Below are 10,459 nucleotides of genomic sequence, written 5' to 3'. Positions count from 1 at the left end.
AAGACTAAGATATGATCCTAAGACTAAGGATAGTTCAGAGGGAAGGAACAGATTGGGAGAGGAAAAAATGGAATCCAGAAATTTCATGTTGTTTCTAGAAAAATTCTATGATAGGATGTTAAAATATGACTCCAAATTATAGAATGCTAGAAATAATCGAGCTCATAGTTTTCCAGATTTTTTTTAAATGGTGGGTAAAACAGACAAATTGACTTGCCTGAAGTGATAAAACTAAGCATCCAGGGAAATCCAAATAATCTCCCAGGTTACATCCTGATGCCTTCTTAGAGCACTTAAAACATAAAGTAATGATCACTAGAAAGAACTGGGTTCGGAAGGAGACCAATGGGATCCACAAAGTCACAGCAAAGTCATCTTTAATAAGCGATTAAATAGGGAAACACCATAGAGTCAGTGTTTCAGCATTCTAGCAAAGCATTTCATGCAGCATTGGGTGATATCCTTGCAAACAAGATGGGAAAATGCCGCCAGGTGCTAGTAACAGCCAGGAGGATTTAGAACAGTTGGGTGGTTTAACAGTCATAGCAAACTTGTGGGTAGATGCCACCTTCTGTGTGCGGCAAGGCTCTCAGTGAAACATCTGTATTATGACTTGGGGTAGAGACGGCAAGTATGTTTATCAAATCTATGTTATAATGCTAAAAGAAAATTTGAAAAATTGATGTAGAATTCAACCACCACCATTATAAACTGTTTATATATATATGCATATATACATACATATACACATACATATATAGACACATGTATGTATATATACATATACATACTCATATAGGTATGTATGTATATAGGATGGAGGAAGCTGGCTTATAATGGTTCATATTAAAACTAATTTTAAAATAAACAACAGCAAATAAGTCTTACTTAACCACAAATTCAATATAAGCCACCAGGGCAGTATGGATACCAAAAAAAGCAAACAGTCTTAATCCGTATCAACAGACAGTGTCATTGTCCCCCCACACTTTGGTATAGGGGCTTCAGTGACTCCATCCAGAGGATTATGTTTCATTCCCAGCCCTGGGTTTCATGAAGAACCTCCACAAACTAAGTCAGCTCAGACAAGGGTGACCAGAAGAGTGAAAGCCAGAAACTTGAGAAGAAGGGGAGAATCTGATATGCTTAGCTTGAGAAGAGAAAACCTAGATGTTATAGAATGGTTGGTTGCCTTCAAATACTTGGAATAAGTCATGAGAAAGGGAGGGAAGGCATGTTGTACATAAAAGGAAAGAACTCTGGCTGCATAATAGAAGAAGCCAGATTCATCTTCACATCAAGAACTTTCTTACCAGCCTTCCTGGCCAGCAAAAGGATGGATGGCTGCCTCGCCATGTGTGGTCAACAATGGTTGCTCCAGCACCACAAGGGCTCGATGGAAGTCGGTTGACCATTGGTCAGAAGACCCCTGGGAGACAGTCCTGCAACTGAAATCAGAGGATAGATCAGATGCGCTTTCCAAGAGCCTTTTCCAAAGTTAGTGTTGGGTTTTGTTTCCAAGAGTTGTGACCATGAGGTTTTGAGAACGATTTTCTCTCACAGCTCATCTAGCATCTCTTTGGGTCATTTTCAAAATACTCTAATCTTCTTCCTAAGATTTTTATTCATGAAATTCTCTTCCACAAATTAGAACTAACATCATTTCCCATTTCCACAATGCCTCATCCACTAATCCCACTGCCTCTTTCTAGGATATAGAGATAACTGTAAACTTGGCCAGAGAGCCAGCTTCAGGTGTTATTTTCCTATATTTGTCTCCTTCCTGTTATTGTCTGTTTGTGGCTCTTTTAGATTCTGAATCTCCTTAATAAGCTGCTGGGTCTAAAATTGGCCCTTTGCCCAGAGTGGGGTTTCCCCAGCCTAGAGGTATGAAAAGACACTTCACACTCTGTGGCACTGGGGAAGTCCCAAGAGCTAAACTATTTTATTTTAAATATTAAATAGAAAAGGAGCTTGATTAGTGGGTGTAGAAAAGAGGGGAATTTTCACTTGTGAAACAGTGACTAGATTTTCAGTTGTGAAACAGTGACTATTTTAACAATAAAAGATCATGTCTCATCCTTGACTCACACATACACACCCGTTTGATCAATTTGCTCTTTTACCAACTCTCCAATATTCTACTAGCACTATCAGAAGAAGCTGCTCAGCCTGTGCAATACAGACGGATCTCGTCTCCACCAAAAAAAAAAAAAAAAAAAAAATAGCCAGATAGTGTGCCTGTAATCCCAGACACTTGGGAGGCTGAGGTGGGAAGACGGCTTGAGCCCAGGAGGTTGAGGCTGCAGTGAGCTATGATTGTGCCACTGCACTCCAGTCAGGGCTACATAGTGAGACTCCATGTCTGAAAAAAAAAAAAAATTAAACAAATAAATAAATAAGTAAAAGAAGCTGATCCAGAGGTACCAGAGTTACAACTAGATTACACATTATCATCTGAACTAAACAGAAAATTTATGTTTACTTTCTGAAAATATTGAGAAAATCTCATTTGTAGTCAATGTCTAAGTGTTTCCCACATCCCGAAGACCTTAGACAAAGTTTTGAATAACTTTCATCCACTAACATCTCACTGGAAAATGCCAGCGAATTTGGGAGTAAATTTGTTCACCTTCTATGGGTTAAAAATGGGACTCCTCAAGTCATCTGGATCCTTTGAAAAAATCTTCATAGCCTCCTTTAACAGACCAGTGGAGGAGAAAAAACTGGGAGAGAGTCTATGTCTACTCAAGGCTATCACTACTAAGTCCAAGTGCATGGTAATGATGAAAGAGAAACAGCTTGCATAGGTCTACTCATCCTACTAACCCGCTGGGACAAAGATCTAGAGGCAGGTCACAGTGCTTATAGACTACCAAAGGAAAGTTAAAGGAATTGGCAATGAGGAGATGGAGGAAGCAGGAGATGGAAGACATTCACTCTAAGCATCTGGATCCATAACTGGGCACTGAACTTCAAATTCCAAGCAAGGAGAAAGGAATGGGGTCCACACAGGTTAACTTTCAAAGGGCCCATAGCTTCCTCTTCGCTGTCCCATCCTCAGATTTGGGGTATGTGCATAAATTGAGCCTACTGATACAACAATCTTGTCTGTCAGGGACCTCAAACTTTCCTAGGTTATACCAGCAAGAAGGGATGAAGGGTTCTTTGAGGATGATCCACTGAGATGCTAATCAGCAAAATAAGAACCCCAGGAGATGGGTTAACAAATGACAGAAGGTGTGAATCATCAATAAAAGTAAAAATTTATATTTACTATACATTAAGAAGTATACCCCAAAACTAGTTTTTTTAAGCTGGCAAGATTATTCCTGCCTGAGAACCTCTGCCAGGAAAGTTCTGCCCAGATCTTACCATGGCCGACTCCTTCTGCCCTTCAGATTCCACTCAAGTGCTACGATCACAGAGAGGATTCCTTTGGTGTTCCAGACTAAAGCAGCCACCCAGTGGCTACTCCACTATCCAGTTTATCATCATGTCACTCTATTATTTTCCTCCCAGTACTTAGGGCTTTTTGCAAGATAACTATCTTGTTCCCTTGTTTCTTTTCTATTGTCTGCCCCTACTTCTAGAATATGAACTCCATGCAGACGGGAATCTTGCTTGTCTTTTCACTGCTATATTCCTCACCCATAGGTACCATGGAATGCATGGAATGAGTGTTTAATACACATTTGTTGAATGAATGAATGAATGAATGAATGAATGAATGAAAGACCAAATCAATGTTGGTAAGTTCTCAGTTTCTAATAACTCAGAACTAAGCAATTTTCTGGTCTTTAATTGAATATCTAACAGATTTTCTTGTGGGGAGAACTTCATTCCCCAATAACACCAGGCAAATGGAGCATGTAAATGGGAAAACATATTGTCATTGAGACTTAAGCAATTTTAAAAATAAAACTTCTCCCTATTAGAGGAGATATGCTATTAGAGAAGACAGACTATGAATCACAATTGTAAAATAAAACTGTCTATCACTTACTGTTTCTGACCCCTATACCATTACTCATCTTTCTCCAGACACCTAGGGAGCTGCTGTATGCAAAGACCACCACTTTATTTCACTGAGCATCTTTTTCACTCAGCTTCAGTGTGTGAAATTATTTCTCTTTTATCCCTGCCCCAGAAATCTAAACAGAGTCCCAGTCTTATATCCAGGAACACCAGGAGACTAGTGCAATATTAAAATATTACTCCCGTTGGTGGCTGGCAAGATGACCAAATAGGAACAACTCTGGTCTGCAGCTCCCAGCGAGATCAACACAAAAGGCTGGTGATTTCTGCATTTCCAACTGAGAACATTTCCAAACCAGCTCATCTCATTGGGACTGGTTAGGCAGTGGGTGCAGCCCACAGAGGGCGAGCCAAAGCAGGGTGGAATGTCGCCTCACCTGGGAAGCACAAAGGGTCGGGAAACCCCCTCCCCTAGCCAAGGGAAGCCGTGAGGGACTGTGTCATGAGGAATGGTACAGTCTGACCCACATACTATGCTTTTCCCATGGTCGTCACACCTGCAGGCCAGGAGATTCCCTCGGGTGCCTACACCATCAGGGCCCCGAGTTGTAAGCACAAAACTGGGCAGCCATTTGGGCAGACACTGAGCTAGCTGCAGGAGTTTTTTTTTCATACCCCAGTGGCACCTGGAACACCAGTGAGACAGATCCATTCACTCCCCTGGAAAGGGGGCTGAAGCCAGGGAGCCAAGTGCTGTAGTTCAGTGGATCCCACCCCCACAGAGCCCAGCAAGCTAAGATCCATTGGCTTGAAATTCTCACTGCCAGTACAGCAGTCTGAAGTTAACCTGGGATGCACCAGCTTGGTGGGGGGAGGGGAGTTCTCCATTACTGAGGCTTGAGTAGGTGGTTTTCCCCTCACAGTGTAAACAAAACCCCTGAGGAGTTCGAACTGGGCAGAGACCACTGCAGCTCAGCAAACTACTGTAGCCAGACTGCCTCTCCAGATTCCTCCTCTCTGGGCAGGACATCTCTGAAAGAAAGGCAGCAGCCCCAGTCAGGGACTTATAGATGAAACTCCCATCTCCCTGGGACAGAGCACCTGGGGGAAGGGGTGGCTGTGGGTGCAGCTTCAGCAGACTTAAACATTCTGGCCTACTGGCTCTGAAGAGAGCAGTGGATCTCTCGGCACAGTGCTCCAGCTCTGCTAAGAGACAGATTGTCTCCTCAAGTAAGTCCCTGACCTCCATGCCTCCTGACTGGGAGACTACTCCCAGCAGGGGTCAACAGACACCTCACACAGGAGAGCTCTGGCTGGCATCTGGCAGGTGCCCCTCTGGGACGAAGCTTCCAGAGGAAGGAACAGGCAGCAATCTTTGCTGTTCTGCAACCTCTGCTGGTAATACCCAGGCAAACAGGGTCTGGAGTGGACTTCCAGAAAACTCCAGCAAACCTGCAGGGAAGGGGTCCTGACTGTTAGAAGGAAAACCAACAAACAGAAAGGAATAGCATCAACATCAACAAAAAGGATGTCCACACAAAAGCCCCATCTGAAGGTCACCAACATCAAAGACCAAAGGTAGACAAAACCACGAAGAGGAGGAAAAAACAGGGCAAAAAGGCTGAAAATTTCAAAAACCAGAATGCCTCTTCTCCTCCAAAGGATCACAACTCCTTGCCAGCAAGAGAACAAAACAGGATGGAGAATGAGTTTGACGAACCGACAGAAGTAAGCTTCAGAAGGTGGGTAATAACAAACTCCTCCAAGCTAAAGGAGTATGTTCTAACCCAATGCAAGGAAGCTAAGAACCTTGAAAAAAGGTTAGAGGAATTGCTAATTAGACTAACCAGTTTAGACAAGAACATAAATGACCTGATGGAGCTGAAAAACACAGCACAAGAACTTCGTGAAGCATACAGAAGTATCAATAGCTAAATCAATCAAGCAGAAGAAAGGATATCAGAGATTGAAGATCAGCTTAATGAAATAAAGCGTGAAGATAAGATTAAAGAAAAAAGAATGAAAAGAAATGAACAAAGCCTCCAAGAAATATGGGACTATGTGAAAAGACCAAACTTATGTTCCATTGGTGTATCTGAAAGTGATAGAATGGAACCAAGCTGGAAAACACCCTTCAGGATATCCAGGAGAACTTCCCCAACCTAGCAAGACAGGTCAACATTCAAATTCAGGAAATACAGAGAATACCACAAAGATACTCCTTGAGAAGAGCAATGCAGACACATAATCATAAGATTCACCAAGGTTAAAATGAAGGAAAAAATGTTAAGGGCAGGCAGAGAGAAAGGTCGGTTACCCACAAAGGGAAGCCCATCAGACTAACAGTGGATCTCTACAGAAACCCTACAAGCCAGAAGAGAGTGGGGGCCAATATTCAACATTCTTAAAGAAAAGAATTTTCAACCCAGAATTTCATATCCAGTCAAACCAAGCTTCATAAGAGAAGGAGAAATAAAATCCTTTACAGAAAACAAATGCTGAAAGATTTTGTGACCACTAGGCCTGCCTTACAAGTGTTCCTAAAGAAAGCACTGAAAATGGAAAGGAAAAATCCGTACCAGCCACTGCAAAACCTACCAAATTGTAAAGACCATCAACACTGTGAAGAAACTGCATCAACTAGCATGCAAAATAACAAGCTAGCATCATAATGACAGGATCAAATTCACACATAACAATATTAACCTTAAATGTAAACGGGCTAAATGCCTCAATTAAAAGACACAGACTGGCAAATTGGATAAAGAGTTAAAACCCATCGGTGTGCTGTATTCAGGGGACCCATCTCATGTGCAAAGACATACATAGGCTCAAAATAAAGGGATGGAGGAATATTTACCAAGCATAGGGAAAGCAAAAAAAAAAAAAAAGAGGAGGATGCAATCCTAGTCTCTGATAAAACAGACTTTAAACCAACAAAGATCAAAAAGAGACAAAGAAGGGTATTACATAATGGTAAAGGGATCAATGCAACAAGAAGAGCTAACTATTCTAAATATATACACACCCAATACAGGAGCACCCAGATTTATAAACAAGTTCTTAGAGACCTACAAAGAGGACTCCCACACAATAACAGTGGGAGACTTTAACACCCCACTGTCAATATTAGATCAATGAGACAGAAAGTTAACAAGGATATTCAGGACCTGAACTCAGCTCCTGACCAAGTGGACCTAATAGACATCTACGGAACTTTCCACCCCAAATCAACAGAATATACATTCTTCTAAACACCACATCGCACTTATTCTAAAATTGACCACACAGTTGAAAGTAAAACACTCCTCAGCAAATGCCAAAGGATGGAAATCATAAAAAACAGTCTCTCAGACCACAGTGCAATCAAATTAGAGCTCAGGATTAAGAAACTCACTCAAATCCACACAACTACATGGAAACTGAACAACCTACTCCTGAATGACTATTGGGTAAATAGCTAAATTAAGGCAGAAATAAGTAAGTTAATTGAAACCAATGAGAACAAAGACACAACATACCAGAATCTCTGGGACACAGCTAAAGCAGTGTTTAGAGGGAAATTTATAGCACTAAATGCCCACAGGAGAAAGCGCAAAAGATCTAAAATGGACACCCTAACATCAAAATTAAAAGAGCTAGAGAAGCAAGAGCAAACAAATTCAAAAGCTAGCATAAGACAAGAAATAACTAAGATCAGAGCAGAACTGAAGGAGATAGAGACATGAAAAACCCTTCAAAAAATTAGTGAATCCAGGAGCTGGTTTTTTTGAAAGATTAATAAAATAGACCACTAGCCAGACTAATAAGGAAGAAAAGAGAGAAGAATCAAATAGACACAATAAAAAATGATAAAGGGGTCCAGGCACGGTGGCTCACGCCTCACTTTGGGAGGCCGAGGTGGGTGGATCACCTGAGGTCGAGACCAGTCTGACCAACATGGAGAAACCCCATCTCTACTAAAAATACAAAATTAGTCCGGTGTGGTGATGGATGCCTGTAATACCAGCTACTCGAGAGGCTGAGGCAGGAGAATTGCTTGAACCTGGGAGGCAAAGGTTGTGGTGAGCCGAGATCACGCCATGGTACGCCAGCTGGGGCACCAAGAGTGAAACTCTTTCTCAAAAACAAAAACAAAAAAGATAAAGGGGATATCACCACTGATCTCACAGAAATACAAACTAATATCAGAGAATACTATAAACACCGCTACACAAATAAATTAGAAAATCTAGAAGAAATGGATAAATTCCTGGACACATACACCCTCCCAAGACTAAACCAGGAAGAAGTCAAATCCCTGAATAGACCAATAACAAGGTCTGAAATTGAGGCAGTAATAAATAGCCTACCAACCAAAAAACCCAGGACCAGACGGATTCACAGTCTAATTCTACCAGAGGTACAAAGAGAAGCTGGTACCATTCCTTCTGAAATTATTCCAAACAATAGAAAAAGAAGGACTCCTCCCTAACTCATTTTATGAAGCTGTCATCATCCTGATGTCAAAAGCTGGCAGAGACACAACAAAAATAAGAAAACTTCAGGCCAATATCCCTGATGAACATCAATGTGAAAATCCTTAATAAAATACTGGCAAACTGAATCCAGCAGCACATCAAAAAGCTTATCCACCACTATCAAGTCGGCTTCATCCCTGGGATGCAAGACTGGTTCAATATATGCAAATCAATAAACATAATCCATTACATAAACAGAACCAATGACAAAAACCATATGATCATCTCAATAGATGCAGAAAAGACCTTTGATAAAATTCGACACCTCTTCATGCTAAAAACTCTCAATAAACTATGTACTGATGGAATGTATCTCAAAATAATAAGAGCTATTTATGACAAACTCACAGCCAATATCACACTGAATAGGCAAAAGCTGGAAGCATCCCCTTTGAAAACTGGCACAAGACAAGGATGCCCTCTCTTACCACTCCTATTCAAAATAGTTTTGGAAATTCTGGCCAGGGCAATCAGGCAAGAGAAAGAAATAAAGGGTATTCAGATAGAAAGAGAGGAAGTCCTATTGTCTCTGTAGATGACAAGATTGTATATTTAGAAAATCCCATCGTCTCAACTGAAAATCTCCTTAAGCTGATAAACAATTTTAGCTAAGTCTCAGGATACAAAATCAATGTGCAAAAATCACAAGCATTCTTATACACCAATAACAGACAAACAGAGAGCCAAATCATGAGTGAGCTCCCATTCACGATTGCTACAAAGAGAATAAAATACCTAGGAATACAACTTACAAGGGATGTGAAGGACTTCTTCAAGGAGAACTACAAACCACTGCTCAAGGACATAAGAGAGGATACAAACAAATGGAAAAACATTCCATGCTCATGGATCGGAAGAATCAATATCATGAAAATGGCCATACTGTCAAAGTAATTTGTAGATTCAGTGCTATCCCCATCAAGCGACCATTGACTTTCTTCACAGAATTAGAAAAAACTACTTTAAATTTAATATGGAACCAAAAAAGAGTGCACATTGCCAAGACAATCCTAAGCAAAAAGAACAAAGGTGGAGGCATCATGCTACCTGACTTCAAACTATACTACAAGGTTACAGTAACCAAAACAGCATGGTACTGGTACCAAAACAGATATATAGACCAATGGAACAGAACAGAGGCCTCAGAAATAACGCCACACATCTACAACTATCTAATCTTTGACAAACCTGACAAAAACAAGCAATGGGAGAAAGGATTCCCTATTTAATAAATGGTGTTGGGAAAACTGGCTAGCTATATGCAGAAAACTGAAACTGGATCCCTTCCTTACACCTTATACAAAAATTAACTCAAGATAGATTAAAGACTTAAACATAAGACCTAAAACCATAAAAACCCTAGAAGAAAACCTAGGCAATACCATTCAGGATATAGGCACAGGCAAAACCTTCATGACTAAAACACCAAAAGCAATGACAACAAAAGTCAAAATTGATGAATGGGATCTAATTAAATGAAAGAGTTTCTGCACAGCAAAAGAAACTATCATCAGAGTGAACAGGCAACCCACAGAATGGGAGAAAACTTTTGAAATCTACCCAGCTGACAAAGGGCTAATATCCAGAATCTACTAAGAACTTAAACAAATTTACAAGAAAAATACAAGCAACCCCATCAAAAAGTGGGCAAAGGATATGATATGAACAGACACTTCTGAAATGAAGACATTTATGCAGCCAACAAACTTATGAAAAAAAGCTCAGCATCACTGGTCATGAGAAAAATGCAAATCAAAACCACAGTGAGATATCATCTCATGCCAGTTAGAATGGTGATCATTAAAAAGTCAGGAAACAACAGATACTGGAGAGGATGTGGAGAAATAGGAACGCTTTTACACTGTTGGGAGTGTAAATTAGTTCAACCATTGTGGAAGACAGTGTGGTGATTCCTCAAGGATCTAGAACTAGAAATACCATTTGACCCAGCAATCCCATTA

The sequence above is a fragment of the Mandrillus leucophaeus genome, unplaced genomic scaffold (genome assembly GCF_000951045.1).
Source record: "Mandrillus leucophaeus isolate KB7577 unplaced genomic scaffold, Mleu.le_1.0 Scaffold694, whole genome shotgun sequence".
In the NCBI taxonomy this organism is placed as follows: domain Eukaryota; kingdom Metazoa; phylum Chordata; class Mammalia; order Primates; family Cercopithecidae; genus Mandrillus; species Mandrillus leucophaeus.
The sequence above is the reverse complement of the archived record's forward strand: the minus strand, read 5'-3'. Positions refer to the sequence as shown.